The sequence below is a fragment of the Dendrobates tinctorius genome, unplaced genomic scaffold (assembly GCF_039654945.1).
Source record: "Dendrobates tinctorius isolate UK_male_01 unplaced genomic scaffold, ASM3965494v1 ptg000023l, whole genome shotgun sequence".
Taxonomy (NCBI): Eukaryota; Metazoa; Chordata; class Amphibia; order Anura; family Dendrobatidae; genus Dendrobates; species Dendrobates tinctorius.
Window position 1 is genome coordinate 15,272,937 of NW_027361691.1, and position 18,828 is coordinate 15,291,764.

Here is an 18,828-nt window from a genome sequence, read left to right on the forward strand (position 1 = left end):
CACAAAAAGAATTGTCCTAAAGCCAAATTGGATATAATTCCACACCAAACATAAAAAAGAGGGTGGACAAAAGTATTGGCACTGTTCAAAAAATCATGTGATGCTTCTCTAATTTGTGTAATTAACAGCACAAATAAGGCAATAACTAAATCACACTTGCAGCCAGTTGACATGGATTAAAGTTGACTCAACCTCTGTCCTGTGTCCTTGTGTGTACCACATTGAGCATGGAGAAAAGAAAGAAGACCAAATAACTGTCTGAGGACTTGAGAAACCAAATTGTGAGGAAGCATGAGCAATTTCAAGGCTACAAGTCCATCTCCAAAGACCTGAATGTTCCTGTGTCTACCGTGCGCAGTGTCATCAAGAAGTGTAAATCCCATGGCACTGTGGCTAACCTCCCTAGATGTGGACGGAAAAGAAAAATTGACAAGAGATTTCAACGCAAGATTGTGCGGATGTTGGATAAAGAACCTCGACTAACATCCAAACAAGTTCAAGCTGCCCTGCAGTCCGAAGGTACAACAGTGTCAACAGGTACTATCCGTCGGCGTCTGAATGAAAAGGGACTGTATGGTAGGAGACCCAGGAAGACCCCACTTCTTACCCCGAGACATAAAAAGCCAGGCTGGAGTTTGCCAAAACTTACCTGAAAAAGCCTAAAACGTTTTGGAAGAATGTTCTCTGGTCAGATGAGACAAAAGTAGAGCTTTTTGGGCAAAGGCATCAACATAGAGTTTACAGGAGAAAAAAAGAGGCATTCAAAGAAAAAAACATGGTCCCTACAGTCAAACATGGCGGAGGTTCCCTGATGTTTTGGGGTTGCTTTGCTGCCTCTGGCACTGGACTGCTTGACCGTGTGCATGGCATTATGAAGTCTGAAGACTACCAACAAATTTTGCAGCATAATGTAGGGCCCAGTGTGAGAAAGCTGGGTCTCCCTCAGAGGTCATGGGTCTTCCAGCAGGACAATGACCCAAAACACACTTCAAATAGCACTAGAAAATGGTTTGAGAGAAAGCCCTGGAGACTTCTAAGGTGGCCAGCAATGAGTCCAGACCTGAATCCCATAGAACACCTGTGGAGAGATCTAAAAATGTCAGTTTGGAGAAGGCACCCTTCAAATATCAGGGACCTGGAGCAGTTTGCCAAAGAAGAATGGTCTAAAATTCCAGCAGAGCATTGTAAGAAACTCATTGATGGTTACCGGAAGCGGTTGGTCGCAGTTATTTTGGCTAAAGGTTGTGCAACCAAGTATTAGGCTGAGGGTGCCAATACTTTTGTCTGGCCCATTTTTGGAGTTTTGTGTGAAATGATCAATGTTTGGTTTTTGCTTCATTCTCTTTTGTGTTTTTTTCATTTAAGACAAATTAAATGAAGATAATAATACCAAAGAATTTGTGTTTGCAATCATTTTCAGGAATAAACTGAGTATTATCTGACAGAATTGCAGGGGTGTCAATACTTTTGGCCACAACTGTAAGACCATAAACCAAAACCCATCAATACCGGCGGGTTCGGCCAATATAAGTTTGATGTGTTTATGGCCAACTTGAGTGTAAAAAAGTCTTAGGCTTTATGAATTAACTTTTCTTTGTTGGTTGGCTCCAATCCGATAATCACAATTGGTGAATTCCCAGAATATACGTTCAAGGCTTGTGACATCACTTTTGGTTGTGTTATTCAAGTGCTTTCACCACTGTTGACATGAACAGAAACCAAATGGCAGAACGGTGTAAGGGAGTATGTGGGCTGTCATGTGGAAAGTCTCTAAGTCTGGGAATGTCTTACCCTTGTATAAGGCGTTATAGGACAGTGAATGTGGAATAAATAACATACTCCTGAATAAGGCTAGTTTTACACTAGCGTATGGAGGAGCTGCGGAGGGATGCCAACTTCCTCCGTGAAGCTCCGCCCCTGCCACGCCTCCTCCGTTCAGCTCCGTCGGCATGCGGCTTGCGTGCCCTATCTTTAGCATTAGGTACGCAGGCCATGCCGATGTATGCGGCAAGTATCTAATTGGGTGACTGGGTGACCAGAAATCTCGCTTCTTGACTCCAAAATGGCCGGCTATGGCTTAGACTTGTCTGCAATTGTTGCTCTATATTCTGTGACATATTATGTAAAGAACAGGAGTGTTCACGAAGAGCAGACAATTAACTTACTGGGGCTGTGTTCCAGTTCGTCACGTGGCAGGTGTCCCGGACTATTACTGGGAAGGGAAACATTGTGGCTCCTTCATTTTGAAGATCTGTAGGGGTCGCAGAATTGGGACCCTGTCGAACAATCACCTACCATGATGGAGTTACTCCTTTTAAAAAAAAAACTTGCTAATTAGATTTCTAAAATATAACATAACTCTCAATGCAACGAGTCGCTGAAAGTTTTCATACAGCCGAAAAGTTTGCCTAAAGCCGCTCACCTTCAGCTTGCTGTGAAGTGACCCGTGGTTCTTGGCTTTGGTAAATCAGCTTTGTGTGCTTGCATTAATCTCTACAAATGTAATGTAAAGATGAAATGTGATAATACACTGACAAGTGAATCATATAATCCTTCCCAGAATACCAATGAAATACAAATAAACGACTTCCAGTACAAAACGTGAGTTGGGTATATTACGGTATATACACGCAAAAAAAAAAAGGAGAACTGGTTTAAGACAATTTTTCAAAAATTTTATGGGATTATCTGGGTTACAAGACTCGCAGCGTTAGGGCCTTCAGGTATTAGGTTACCTGCATTTAGGACCCTCACCTACTAGTCAGAAAGGAAATTGGCTACAAAGGGAGTCTTCTGGAGACCCTGCTTGTTTGTGCATTACACGGACAACCCATTGTGGGAACAGTATATTTCTTAAAGCACCTCTCCAGCGTTTTGTTTTTTGCAACACTGGAGTGGTGCAAGTAATCTAAGTTCTCTGCCCTAGTCTTATACTTACCGGCCGCCAGTTTCATCTGTTATCGGTGCTTCTCCAGTCGTCTTCTGCAGGTTGTGACCTGTCGGATCTCTCCAGTGGTTGCTGGAACGATTCAGAAGTCGCAACTCGATGTAAGCCAGAACAAGATCCCCAAAGACTTACATTGAGAGCTTGTGGCGATTACCTCCAACTTCCGGTCATTCGGAAGCTGCAGTCACAATATGTCGTCACGGGACTGGAGCGACGCTGGGAAGAATTGCTCACAGCGCCCCATGACCCGTGAATGACGTTTTGTTAAAAGACATTAAAAAAAAGCAGAAACGTCTTAAATATCATTTGTTTTTGGAGCTATACATTATAGAAAATATACAAGGGGCATCCAATGGCCCCACTGATACCAGGGTATAACCATACAATATACATTTAGGAAATAACAAGTCTCTATGGTCCCCTCTAAAAGTTGCTATAACTATAAAAAAAATAATTTATCAACTGGTTTGTGTTGTATAGCTGAGCCGTGACCACCATCTACTTCCACTGAATGTGACCTCCAGATTTATACAAGATTGAAAGGTTCCCAAATTCTCCTCCCTGTGCTCTGACTACTCATCAGTCTGAATACTGGATATCAGGCCCACAAAAAAAATCTAATGCAATTACTGTGAGGGAGTGTCAGAAGTGAAGATGTCAAAGAGGACCGTTGGGTATGATAGTTTCCTTCAACTCTAGGCATCGAAAAAACTCGTAAGGGCACTCATTGAATGGCCGGTAAATATGTTTACATGCCGATGTGTGAGCACTGCGCAATCCTCCTTTTGCAGATAAGATTGTCTTTACGGCAGGCATGAAAGCGAGCTGTGCATAGCAGGAAGTGGATGCTTATCGGGTATGCCTCTAGTGGCCATAGATGGGTAGTGCCTACTAAGACCATTTTTACACCAAACCATGAAGAAAAAATGGAAGATCAAGCACCACCACTCCAAAAAGTTTCCATTAGGAGAAAGTAGTGAAAAGTTTCCATCTTGGATAATGAGTTGGATTCTGTCTTGTGATTTGCTCCTGACATGTTCAGAACTACAGAATCAAAAGGCAGCAATGACAATTTTAGTCTCCTAATTCAAGGGTCCTAAAATGTAGGCGCAGATCAGCTCTGTTATATTACGCCTCCCGCATCTTAGTCGCTTTCTGAAGATGTTCATAAAACCCTAATGTTCTCCCATTTGCATTTCTTTACATCCCCAGTCTTTGTTTCGCACTCCATCTTACAGGATTTTCTCCATAGGCGCAAAGTTCAACCGTCTACATTGGTAGTTTAGATCTCGGGACAATTACATGTGCTTTCTATTCTCTTTGACACATTCTTTATATAGGTCCAGCTCAGCGTTGGGGTAACGGATGCCGTAATCCTACAGACAACAGGAGCATTGTAATGTGATCAGCATGTGTGTTATTGGATCGGGCAGGATGAAGTCATAATGGACTTAACACATTGCTGTTGTATCACAGGCGTCATAAATAACCTGACAATCATCTGTCTACGAGTCCCACGCGTTTCGCTCAGTAAAATCCTCATGATCTTGCACCATCTGGAATTAAAAAAATATGCATATCATGGCCACAATTATCTCAATGCCTAATTTATAGGAATTTTATCTCATCGTCCAGCGCTGCTTTGTGGGTATCAATGGTTTTAAGATTAGAATAGGTGTAACGTGGCACTGTCAATGGTCGCCTGGTAGATCTAAAAAGGCGACCACCGACAAGGTTAGCGCAAGCCACTCTACTTACCAGATACCAGGGATGACCCTGGCTTTCAGCCTTTAACCCCTGCACGGGGTTCTGAACTTAAACAGGGGCCACTGGGCTGGGGTCACAGAATAAGCTGCTGTACGGTGGTGCAGGCTGGCAGGAATGGTCTAATATCTGGGTCAGAACCAGGAGGGCAGGAAAACTACAAAATCGGCAGACGTAAGAATAATCAATAAAGCAAGCAGATGTCAAAAACAGGAAACAAATGCACTATACTGGAGCTAAGCTGACAGGACTGAACCAGAGAAGCACAAGGTTATAGCTGGCAGCTTCCAGCAGTAAGCTTAAGTAAGGCGTGGTGCTCTCCAACTTTCTGGAACAGGGAACTGATAAACATCAACTGGCCAGCACACACACCGATACTGCCTGACTGGAAAGCACTACAGGTCACAGCCACGCTATTCCTAGTGGTTGGATGAAGCCTGCGCCATCCAGAGCTTCTGGTTATAACATCTCTTCTATCACTAGCTCCACCCTCAGAATGAATATGGTGGCACATGGTGACAGAAGCAGATGGCGCAGGAGCAAGTCCTGGTGGAGATGTGACGATAGAGTTCATGATCTAGACGTTTTTCAGCAATCTGTGGACTCTGTACAAAGTTGAACAAAACTAATAAAATCATAATATACAGAATTTTTGCCCTCTATGGCAAATCAGACTAGTCCATAGCGCATTCATAGAAAGATTTTTCGCCACATCTGTAGGCTACTGTGACTGTACAGCACATGAGTTCCTGTGGCATCTACGGAACAACATGGTCATTTTAGGTCACTCTGGGTGCAAAGTCATTTACACTGCTACAGTGAGGTAAATTGCAATCTAATATATAAAGCTCAAGTGTATGTACAGTGTGTATGAATGTATGTATGTGTGTATGTGTGTATGTATGTATGTATGTATGTATGTATGTATGTATGTATGTATGTGTGTATGTCCGGGATTGGCATCCGCACCATCGCAGCTATAGCCACAAAATTTGGCACAGTCACACGTCTGGACCCCGAGAGCGTCCTAGGCTATGTTGTGAGGCGAAATTTAAACCCAGCGCGTTCCACTTCACCAAACAATTTTGCCCCTATCTACATAATGGGGAAAAATTGTGCGTATCAAGCACCGCCCCTCATTATGATGTCATAATAGTTGCCATGGCGACGCTGGTGTCATCATAGGTTGCAAGCCCCGCCGCTCATTATGATGTCATAATGGTTGACTATGAGATGGAGGATGTGTGATGGGTATATGGGCACTGGACTATGGAATGGAGGATATGTATGACAGGTATATGGGCACGGGCCTATGGGATCGTGGATATGTATGATGGGTATATGGGCACGGGACTATGGGATGGAGGATGTATGATGGGTATATGGGCACGGGACTATGGGATGGAGGATGTATGATGGGTATATGGGCACGGGACTATGGGATGGAGGATGTATGATGGGTATATGGGCACGGGACTATGGGATGGAGGATAATTATAATTTGCTATAACCACAGTTAGTTACTATGCCCGGGCAGCGCCAGGCTCTTCAGCTAGTGTTTAACTAAAGCTCATTTAGGAAAATATCTGGATACCAGATGTACCGACCAGTTTACGCTCAACACATTTTATAGGCAATTTTGTAGTTAGAGATGATAGGGTTATATCAACTACCATCATCATCATCATCAACGATCCTATCTTAAGAAACTTCTAGGGTTGGGGTACAAGTCTGCAGTCACTCTGGGTGACTGCAGACTTGTGAATCCTCACAACCAGCAGTGTGTGCTCTATCAAGATTATACAATTTGATACCTGCAGTCACATGCCGACTAGACATGCACGGCCTCGCTTAATAGAATTGAATTGAGTGAGGTCAGACACGTCTAGTCGAAATGTGTCTGGAAATATGCAAATTGCATACTTGTGGTCACTTGCCTGCCTGCTCCCGGCACCGGTATTGGAGAATCTTGACAGTGCGCACTGTTTATAAAGTAATGACCAGCTTGAGTCCCCTTAAAGTGGTTGTCCAGGACTGTAACATTGAAGACCTAACTGTAATAGCTCATCAATGTCTGATTGGTGGAAGTGAGACATCCGCCACCTCCAGGTTCCGGCCCCCGGCCAGAACGGCTCAACTGCAGAGATGCAGCTAATAGCACCATCTACTGTATAGTGGCTGCAGCCAGGTGCTGCACATCCACCCCCTATTTAAATCTATAGGGGGCGGATGTGCAGTACCCAGCCTCGTCACTATTGGATCAATAGAGCTGTGCTGTGCGACTCTGCAACTGAGCTGCTGCCGACACCAGCAACAGCTGATTGACGGGAGCGCCGAGTGTCACACCCCCACCGATCGGACATTGATGAGCTTTCCTAAGAATAGGCCTTCAATGTTAAAGTCCCGGACAACCCCTTTAACAACCCAGACTTCTGAAAAGCAAGTGCCCTACGATGAGTTCTTGGAGCACAAGGGGCACATTTTCCGTTCTTGTCCAGGGAGCGTCCGCCCTTTAGATTTGACCTTAATTGTATCCTAAAACGTGGACCCTCCTAAAGTGATCAGATTTAAAGGGCTTGTCCATTAAAGCAAAAATTATACGTACATGTGTATAAAATAAATGATATGACTTACCCATATGTTTCCCTTATCGCATTTTCAAATCTGTCATCCGGTAATGGGTTCATCAGCTTCACTTTTCTTTTTTCTCCTGATGCGTGCTGCGTATAAGAGGCTGGATGGCTGGTCTAAGCCACACCCCTTCTCTGTTACAGCCAATGAATAGACAGAGAAGACGGCTGGCTAATTTCTCAAAATGAGCGGTCCTCCAACCTCATTCAATCATTTTCTTACACCTCATAACCCATTTAGTCTGAACGCCAGAAAGTATTCAATTCTCCTGCAGCGCCTCCGGTGGTAACAAGAAGTATAACCTTATTAAATTGAGCCTAATAAATGGCCATTTTGGGACCTTCGTAGCGAGAACTTCTCCTCGTCGCTGCTAATTATGGATCCTGATTATTAAAATGAGTTTTATAGACCAGGCAGCTCCTTTACAGGGGTCTCCTAAGGGGCAAGTATCGAATCCCCCCGCTAAGTTTTCTTTAAGTCTCCGTCTAGACGTCCTCAGCCTCTCGTCACTTAATTGCCTTAGTAATCAAACTTTGCGTCACTCCTGATCCCGTCCTCCTACACATGGTCTCCATTATCTATCATTTCGCCCGTGTTTTTCTACGGGTCACCGATTAATATTATACTTTGATAATATTGTTTTAGAGATTGCTTTAGCCGATAGCCAAGAGAAGACCCCCCCGACACATGTAAATACCCCCCTGATTAGCTACGGATCAAGTGATCGCAGACGAATACCTATAATATGGACTTGGATATGGCATGGGGTCCCCAGCAAAAATGAAAAATCACACGAGCGCAGCTCCGGTGATTAGAGTATTACTTTCTTTCCTGCCGGGGTCGAAAACTTTTTTTTTTTTTTTGCTAATTACCTGTAGCTCACTAACGGGGGGGGGGGGGGGTAATGTAATCACTCCCACCTCTTCGAGTGACCTCTAGTATTTGACCCCCGATGGTACCAGGACATGGCATCTAACGTATCCTCAGAGCAAATTTCCTTGAGGATGATGAATTTTTTCAGCCTGCGGATGACATGCACGCCCGTGTGCCGCGGCGCGGCGTAATACATCATCGCCCAGGGCCATGTTTGGAAAAGTGATTACTTTTTTTTTTTTTTTCGCCAGACGGAAGGTGAACGCTATTCATCACGTCTTGAATAAATGCATCTCGAAGGTGGATGAAAGGAGCCATAACAGGGACTGTTTTCTGCAAACATGAGCGAAGCAATTAGAACCAAATCTGACTGTAACGTGACGCCTTTTACCGACGGATCGACGGGTCTTACGCCGTAATCACAGCCTCCGAACTAATTTGCTCGTTAAGAGATGGAATTCCGGCCACTGTTTTTCTTTCGCCAGACTTTAAACCTACCGGGGGGGGGGGACTAAGGAGACTAATTTTAAAGGGAATGTTCACCTTTTTTAGGAATTTTTTTTTTATACCTATATGCATGCATTTGGGGAAAAATAATTATTTTTGCAATCGGGTTTCATTAAAGATTTTGTGCCGTTTTTTTTTTTTGCTTGCTTTTTAAGTCGTTGTTTTCCCGCACGTTTAACTCTGATCAGGTGTGTGGTTATAAATCGGCTGAGAAGAGCTCAGAAAAGTTACAAACTATCCCTCAAAAGGAGCTCACTGATGGATTTTCCGTTAACTCGTTCTGCAGCCCAGCAAGACACAGAGCAACACAGAGGCTATAGGAGAGAAACGGTGCCAAATTTTTAATAAAATTCAATTACAAAAATGAATTTAAGCCCCAAATACTGTACATGTATTTAAGTTTAAAAAAGGTGTAAAAAAGTTGTCCCCAGAAGTTGAAAACTCTGTTAACTTATCATAAAACATCACTTGAAAAGGGGTTATCCAGGACTATTTAACTTTTGTACTACTGGCCTAAGAACTAACTGGCAGGTAGTTGCTACCTACCTGCCTGCTGAGCCCGGCGCCTGTCTAAGCCGGCATATAGCAGTCACAGACTGCTCCTGCCGGCAATTTAGTGGCTGCCGCTGACAGAGCAGCAGATTTACAAATACCTTAAAGGGATTGTCCAAGAGTGAGGGTAGGTCCTCAGTATCAGAGCGATGGGTGTTATGAACTCATTTTCTGCTCCACCAGTTCTCCTTCCGTTCTTCCTCTGGTGGTGACAGGAGGTAGTGAGGTTGGTTTAAGTGGTATTGATCTGCCACCTGATGAGGAGGATAACGATTGGATCTCTGGAGTATCAGACTGGATATAAGACAGCCGACGCCCTATCCTGGTGCTGGTGATTCAGTCTGCTTCTCAGGTCTTGGACTTCAGCTCTCTTCCAGTCTTCTCAAGTTAAGTTTGTTTTTTGCTAATGTTCACAATTGCGCTTGTTGGTCAATTCAGTTTCTTGTGTGGTCAGCCAGCCCCTGCTGGGGCTATGCTGAATTTCCACTCCTATCTATCTGTATTTGCCAATTTGCCTTTTTTGTCCCTTATTAGACTGGCCTCTTTTTGCTCTGTCTCAGAATATTTCAGAGTGCTGATATAGTGGGAGAAGTCTAGTGACTTCAGGGTTAATTTTGCTATCAGATGTGTTGGACATTATCTTTGGTAGGGTTTTTGGCAGATTGCAGACAGTGTCTTTCCTTTCCTGTCCTTTCTAGTTAGTCGGGCCCCATCATTTGCTCAGCCTATTTTCCTGCCTTTGTTTGTGTTTTCATCTTGTTTCACTGTCAATACCTGTTGGGGGTTGTCTTTCCTTTGGGGTCTGCTCTGGGGCAGTTAGTTTTCCTCTTTTCCTGCTTTAGGCTTATGTAGCTCTCCGGTTGTGACGAGGTGTCTAGGACCATCGTAGGAACGCTCCACGACTGCTGCTAGTTGTGTGGTTAAGATCAGGGATCTGCAATCTGCATAGTTACCAACCTCTCTGGTTTTCTGAGACTTAGCTTGTTGTTTTTGTTTCCTCCTCGGTGACCCATTCATAACAGATCGGTGTTCGAGCTGCTGAGGTCGCCTGAAATATACAATGTACAGAGCTGGAGCACAAACTGCTCCATACATCATGTAGTGGACGTTCTCGGTACTGCAGCACAGATCACATTGGCTTCTATAGGAGCTGAGCTGCAGTACCTGAGAATGGTCACTACATGGTGTATGGAGCACTGCAGTCCTGGCTGCATACACTGTACTCTTTCAGGTACCAGGCATTAGTTCTCCCCCCAATCTGATATTCATGACCTCTCCCAAGTCCCTCAGTCCTGAACAATCCCTTTAATAAATGATCTGAGCTTGTTCTGTCTTTCCTCCGGTAAACAGATAATAAGCGCAGATCTCACTTCTTCCATACGACACACCCAGCTCTGCTACATCTGGTGACTGATGAAAGTCTGCCGTATTTTTATCTGATGGATTGAAGGATGGGACTAAGCACACGGCCCGGTGACAGACGATACATCGTTCCTTCCCGCTACAGATGTAGGAGGGCTGAATTTATCATTAGCGATGTTGTCAGTGAACAACTCTTAAAGGGATATTTTTGTGGTTCCCAGCATCCATCCTCCCAAGTATCGCAAGCTATAATATACTGGTATGATGCAGACTGGGGGACACTAGGTCCAAGCATGAATGCAACCTCAGCACTCCCTATGGTTACCCCCATGTCAAATAATCTTTAAGGTGGACCTATGCGTTCACAAGTAACGCAGTGGGTTAATACTTGGAACATTTGTCAGCTGCCTTGAGGAATGAAGAATAGTGATAAATAGAGAATGACTTTAGTACATTACCCCATACAGGGAAAATTCCCTTTATTAGTCCCAAATTATAATCTAATAATAGATGTATATACATATTTGGATTTTTTTTCTATATAAGCTGCATATACAGTATCGGGCTGGATTGCCAAGAGCCCCCTGGTACCATTGACTCTGGGGGCTCACTGTTCAGCTACAGGAAGTGAATTGTACCAGTTCATATATCGTTGAGTGGCCCACCGGAGAAATTCACCTGCTCACCGATAGGCCAGTCCGAGCCGACACACACACACATATATAATGTATAAGTGGTGAGGACAACCTTGTACAGTATTTAGTGGTTAAAAAAACCCTAAACTTTGAAAAAAAAGAAAAAACGTATTTGTATCGCCATTTACAGAGATGCGTAACCTTTTTATTTTTACGTCGATGGAGCTGTGTGAGGGCTTGTTTTTGATAGGTAGCTATCTGCAGTTTTCATGTGTTCTTTTGGGGTACATACAATGCTTCATATTGCATTTTTTTGGAGGGGTGCAGCCACTGAAATAAGGCAATCTTGGCATTTTCATTTTTTTTACTGCATTTACCCTACAGTTCAAATTATTTTATATTTTGATAGATTTTATATTTTGCTCCACTATTGCCAATGCCATCCAGTGCACGTCTTGCCGCATGTATGAAATCCTTGAACAGCCGGACGAGGGTGCATACTGCTGTGCGAGATGTGAGCACGTTGTGCATTTGGAAGCCCAGATACTGGATCTAAATGTGCAGCTGGCAACACTGAGATCCATAGACAATATGGAAAGGAGTCTTCTGCTCACTGAGCAGACGCTCTGTGGGATAGATGAGGGGGTGGGGATGCTAGGTTGGAGCTGCAGGACAATGAAGCAGCTAGCTGGGTGACAGTTAGAAGGCGAGGTAGAGGGAAGAGCACCAGGGAGGCTAGTCCTGATCTGGCACACCCCAATAAGTTTGCTAAGTTGGCAGATGAGGGGAGTGTCGGTGCAGGAGTAGCACTGCTGCAGCAAGGCATGTCCTCTGAAAGCCGGAGGAGTGTCTGCTCCAGTAAGGGGGGAAATAGGAGAGCAGGGCAGGCCAGACAGGTTCTGGTAGTAGGGGACTCAATTATTAGGGGAACAGATAGGGCAATCTGTCACAAAGACAGGGATCGTCGAACGGTGTGCTGCCTACCTGGCGCTCGAGTCCGACACATCGCTGATCGGGTTGACAGATTACTGGGAGGGGCTGGAGAGGATCCAGCGGTCATGGTACACATTGGCACAAATGACAAAGTTAGAGGTAGGTGGAAGGTCCTTAAAGATGATTTCAGGGAATTAGGCTGTAAGCTTAAAGCAAGGACCTCCAAGGTGGTATTTTCGGAAATACTTCCTGTGCCACGTGCCACGCCAGAGGCGCAATGGGAGATTAGGGAGGTTAATAAGTGGCTCAGGAATTGGTGTAGGAAGGAGGGGTTTGGGTTCCTGCAGAACTGGGCCGACTTCTCAGTTGGCTACAGGTTCTACGCTAGGGACGGGCTGCACCTCAATGGGGAGGGTGCCGCTGTGCTGGGGGAGAAAATGGCTAGAAGGTTGGAGGAGTGTTTAAACTAGAGACGGGGGGGAGGGTATTCCTTTTATAAGAGGGGAAGACAGTGCAGATAGAGACCTGGGCACAAATAATGACATTGGGGTGGGGGTGGCATTGGGGGGTGGGGTTAGAACAGTTAATAATTTAAGAAAGAATAGAGGTACAGAGAGATACATAAAGTGCATGTATACTAATGCCAGAAGCCTCGCCAACACAATGGAGGAATTGGAGTTAATGCTGTTGGAACATAATTATAACATGGTGGAGATATCTGAGACATGACTGGATGAGAGCCATGACTGGGCGGTTAATTTACAGGGCTATAGTCTGTTCAGAAATGACCATACAAATAAGCGAGGGGGAGGCGTGTGTTTATATGTAAAATCATCCTTAAAACCCATCCTGTGTGATAATATATATGAATCTAATGAAAATGTAGAGTCCCTGTGGGTAGAGATAAGGGGAGGGGGAAAAATAATAAATTACTGATAGGGGTTTGTTATAAATCTCCAAAAATAATGGAAGCTACAGAGAATATCATCATAAAGCAAATATATGAAGCAGCGACTCAAGGAGAAGTCATTATTATGGGGGACTTCAACTACCCTGAAATACATTGGGGAACCGAAACCTGCAGTTCCGGCAAAGGTGATAGGTGTCTGACAACTATGAGAGACAATTACCTTTCACAACTGGTTCAGGACCCAACAAGAGGGGGGGCACTGCTAGACCTAATATTATCCAACAGGCCAGACCGCATATCAAATGTAAGGGTTGAGGGTCACTTGGGTAATAGTGATCACAAATTAATAAGTTTTCATGTATCCTTTAATAAGATGTGTAGTAGAGGGGTTACAAGGACACTAAACTTCAGGAAGGCAAATTTCCAACGGATGAGAGATGATCTTGGTGCAATTAACTGGGACGATATCCTGAGACATAAAAATACACAAAGAAAATGGGAGACGTTTATTAGCATCCTGAATAGGAGCTGTGCACAATATATACCGTATGGGAATAAACATGCGAGAAATAGATGGAAACCACTATGGTTAAATAGAGCTGTAAGGGGCGCAATAAAGAGATAAAAATAAAGCATTTAGAGAATCAAAGCAAGTAGGTAGTGATGAGGCATTAACTAAATACAGAAGATTAAATAAATTCTGTAAAAAGCAAATCAAGACAGCAAAGATTGAGACAGAGAGACTCATTGCCAGAGAAAGTAAAAATAATCCCAAAATATTCTTTAACTACATAAATAGTAAGAAACTAAAAAATGATAGTGTTGGTCCCCTTAAAAATAGTCTGGGTGAAATGGTGGATGAGGATGAGGAAAAAGCCAATATGCTAAATGACTTTTTTTCAACAGTATTTACACAAGAAAATCCCATGACAGATAACATGATCAGGGATAAAAATTCTCCATTAAATGTCACCTGCTTAACCCAGCAGGAAGTACGGCGGCGTCTACAAATCACTAAAATTGACAAATCCCCGGGCCCGGATGGGATACACCCACGAGTACTGCAGGAATTAAGCACAGTCATAGATAGACCACTATTTTTAATCTTTAAAGATTCCATAATAACAGGGTCTGTACCACAGGACTGGCGTATAGCAAATGTGGTGCCAATATTCAAAAAGGGGACAAAAACTGAACTTGGAAATTATAGGCCAGTAAGTTTAACCTCAACTGTGGGTAAAATCCTGGAGGGTTTTCTAAGAGATACTATACTGGAGTATCTGGAGAAGAATAACCTTATGACCCAATATCAACATGGGTTTACAAGAGACCGTTCCTGTCAGACTAATCTGATAAGCTTTTATGAAGAGGTAAGTTCCGGACTGGACCAAGGGAATGCAGTGGGCGTGGTGTACATGGACTTTTCAAAAGCTTTTGATACGGTGCCACACAAAAGGTTGATACATAAAATGAGAACAATGGGGCTAGGGGAAAATATGTGTAGGTGGGTTAAGAGCTGGCTCAGGGATAGGAAACAATGGGTGGTTATTAATGGAGCACACTCGGACTGGGTCACGGTTAGCAGTGGGGTACCACAGGGGTCAGTTTTGGGCCCGCTTCTTTTTAACATATTTATTAATGACCTTGTAGGGGGCATAGAGAGTAGAATTTCAATATTTGCAGATGACACTAAACTCTGCAGGGTAATTAATACAGAGGAGGACAATTTTATATTACAGGAGGATTTATGTAAACTAGAAGCTTGGGCTGATAAATGGCAAATGAGCTTTAATGGGGATAAATGTAAGGTCATGCACTTGGGTAGAACGAACAAGTTGTATAATTATGTGCTTAATTGTAAAACACTGGGCAAAACAGTCACTGAAAAAGACCTGGGTGTATGGGTGGACGACAAACTCACATTTAGTGGCCAGAGTCAAGTAGCTGCTGCAAAGGCAAATAAAATAATGGGATGCATTAAAAGAGGCATAGATGCTCATGAGGAGAACATAATTTTACCTCTATATAAGTCACTAGTGCGACCACACTTAGAATACTGTGTACAGTTCTGGTCTCCGGTGTATAAGAAAGACATAGCTGAACTGGAGCGGGTGCAGAGAAGAGCGACCAAGGTTATTAGGGAACTAGGGGGTCTGCAATACCAAGACAGGTTATTACACTTGGGGTTATTTAGTTTGGAGAATCGAAGGCTTAGGGGTGATCTTATTACAATGTATAAATATATGCGGGGACAATACCAAGAGCTTTCTAATGATCTTTTTACTCTTAGACCTGTGACGGGGACAAGGGGGCATCCTCTACGTCTGGAGGAAAGAAGGTTTAAGCATAATCACAGACGCGGATTCTTTACTGTAAGAGCAGTGAGACTATGGAACTCTCTGCCATATGATGTTGTAATGAGTGATTCACTACAAAAATTTAAGAAGGGACTGGATGCCTTTCTTGAAAAGTATAATATTACAGGGTATATACACTAGTTTCCTTAATATTGCGTTGATCCAGGGAGCTAGTCTGATTGCCGTATGTGGAGTCGGGAAGGAATTTTTTTCCCCAATGTGAAGCTTACTGTTGCCACATGGGTTTTTTTTGCCTTCCTCTGGATCAACATGTTAGGGCAAGTTAGGATAGGATATGGGTTGAACTAGATGGACTCAAAGTCTCCCTTCAACCTTAATAACTATGTTACTATGTTACTATGTAGATTGGACTTTTGTGGACTCATCAAAACCGAATGTTTTTTTCTTTTTTTTTTTGTATTGGAAAATGGGGATGATTTGACCTTTTTTATTTTTTTATATAAAAAAATGTTTTATTACTTTTCAATTTTTATTTTTGTTTAGTTCTTCTAGGAGACATAAGCCTGCAATTGTTTCATCACTTGTACTATATTGTGCGATGCTTTTCCTACAATCTCCTAACACTATGTTTTATAGGGGTACAAAGATGGCAGCAATGGAGGCCTCCAGTTGGCCCCCCTGCTGCCATGGCATCCAATTGGCACCCAAATTGTATGTCAGCAGGATTACACCTTTTATATGTCAATGTCTGACATTGACAGTGGCTCTGATTGCTGTTAGAGGCAGGTCCCGGCTGTATATCACATCCGATTTCCACTGTGTATGGAGCAGGCTCAAGTATTGAGCCCGCTCATTCGATGCACCTGCACTCGACATCTGCCTTACATGTATCATGGATGTTGCAAAGTGTTTAATGGGATTGTCTAGTTCAGAATTTACCGTATTTATTTTTTTATATTCTGTGTAATAGGAAGATATGAAAGAGGGTGGTCTTCATCATCTTCGAATCAGGACCCTCAATCATAACCCTTATCAGAAAGAGTAATTACAGAGAGTTTCTCTCTTGGGAGGACCCTGGATGTCTGTACATCACATGCATGGCCTACTTTCACAGAATTGTGTAATACCTCATCTCTCCTGTAGCAGTGCTGCAGGAAAATTGAATACTTGCTGGTGATCACAGATCACTATAATGAGAGGACACTTTACAATATGTAATTGTCCAAAACAGAGTCCATTGTACTGTAGGGTAAAGAGGTGACTGTCTATAAACAGCGGGTGTTTGATACTATGCAATAAATATATGACCCTCAAAATATAGAACCTGTAATAGAAAATGAGAGCAAACGCTAAGGCGGAGGGTAAGTGATAATCGGGTTAGCTGCGTGATCGCATACAGGCATTACTGACATTTTGCCGCTTGGTCCATTAATTTTTTGCACTGTGAATCTTCGCAGTCTTTGATAGGCGCCGCTTGTGATTTTAGATGTAGATCACGACAGTGTAGAGTACAGATCGTGGACCCCATTAGAATCTTCTAGCTAGAAGAAGGGATGGAAAATGATGTTATACAGCTAGGATGAGGGTCCAGTTCCAACCCGCCATTAAGACTGATTCATTTTTGCTTACCCATTATGAAGGGATCTCCTCTATTCACGACCCACCAGTCACAATATTTTTTACTTATCTTAGAAAAAATCACAACAATATAAGATTGTAAGAGCTGCCAACAAAGCTGCTTCAGGAAAAAGACCATCAGTGCCTTAAAAAATAATCGAAAAAAAAAAAACCCAGCACAATCAGGTCAAATATAACTCCCAATTTGGAGGGACAAGATTCTAGGGAATACAGAGTTCTTGTGGGCAGCACGGTGGCTCAGTGGTTAGCACTGCAGCCTTGCAGCACTGAGGTCCTGGGTACAAATCCCACCAAGGACAACATCTGCAAGGAGTTTGTATGTTCTTCCCGTGTTTGCGTGGGTTTCCTCCGGGTTCTCCGGTTTCCTCCCATACGCCAAAGACATACTGATCGGGGTTGTGAGCCCCAGTGGGGACAGTGCCAATAATTTCTGGAATTAATGGCTCTATATAAGTGAATAAAATATAAATAAGGACCTCGGACCAGAAAGCACAATCAAACTGAATTCATCACTTGGAGATGCACCCATTTTCTCAAGTTTGGAAGTCATCCCATACCTTTGGGATTGGGGATAACTTCCTGATCGCTGGAGGTCTGAAGAGCGCAGTGATTGGCTATCTCCAGTGGTCCAATTAAGGAGCTTCAGTGCACCTGATAAACCACCACTCCATTCATAAAGATCTTCAGATCCCTCATTGTCATTGTCATGAGGGGTAGGGGTCCCAAGCATAGGGGAATAACTGTCAGTACTGAGCTACTTTGGTGTGAATCCAGCTCTAGGGTGAGATAATCACTTGCTAGACAGTAACAGTACGATCTTTTTGTGTCTCTCCCTGGCAGTTTTCTCACTTAAATGACCAAATAAGCCGTATCAGAAGGTGTATAATATATTGTTTTCTCACTCACTGTCAGATCCATCAGAAACTGAGCTTCTGTTTGTAGAAGCTAGGCAACAAATAAGGTTACCATGCTGGGAAATGGTTCCAATACTTTTAGGTCCCCAAATAGGGCACATAGAGGGCGGGATATCCAAGAAATTTCCATTGTATCATTGCAATTTTTTGTACATACTGATTTTTTACCATGAATACAAATCAGTCTGTCTCTCACTTACCAACCTTACTCTGATGGTAACTCTCCATGATGTGATGTTTCCATATGTGTGTAGTTAGGTTCCCATCAGTTATTACTGTATACCGCCGCCTGTTATGTTCATTTACGGCACATTACAGGCTTTTTATCCGAGTCATCGTCCAGGAAAAGTGAGTCCTTTGTTCCCCTCTGCTTGTCTTTATTGGTGTTATTAAATATGGGGTAGGCTGAGGTTAAATACTCTCATCCAAACTGAACTATGGCGATGGACACATTATTACTTTATGGATGACAATTAAGCTGTTAAATTACCTACCAAAAGCTATGTGGCAGAGTAATGTGAGCGCAGGAATCATCAGCCCGGACACTGGCATTAAATTGTGGTTAATTCTTGTATCCAGATATATTTGCATGCTGCAGTCATCTTCTAGTCAGTCTCCAGGAAAAGTGACTTGACATGATGGGGTGCCACCAAAGGGCCTCTGATGTGCAAGCACAACTCGAATGGTTATCCTAGGTGACTGCTTTCCTATTTCATGTATGTTCCCTTTTGCTGTCCCCATACAGGTGTAATCCATTTGTAGTACCTAAGAAACAGATTACAGGATGGGGCAGTGGGGCTTTATCTCTCAGGGGGAAGAGCGGGTGGGTCTATTTCTTTCTATG

At 43.3% G+C, this 18,828-nt stretch overlaps 1 protein-coding gene across 6 annotated transcripts in view; it reads left to right on the forward strand.

The window, feature by feature from the left end:
• FAT3 (FAT atypical cadherin 3) overlaps positions 1-18,828 on the forward strand; it is a 745,842-nt gene that overhangs the window by 567,105 nt on the left and 159,909 nt on the right. The window lies entirely within an intron of this gene.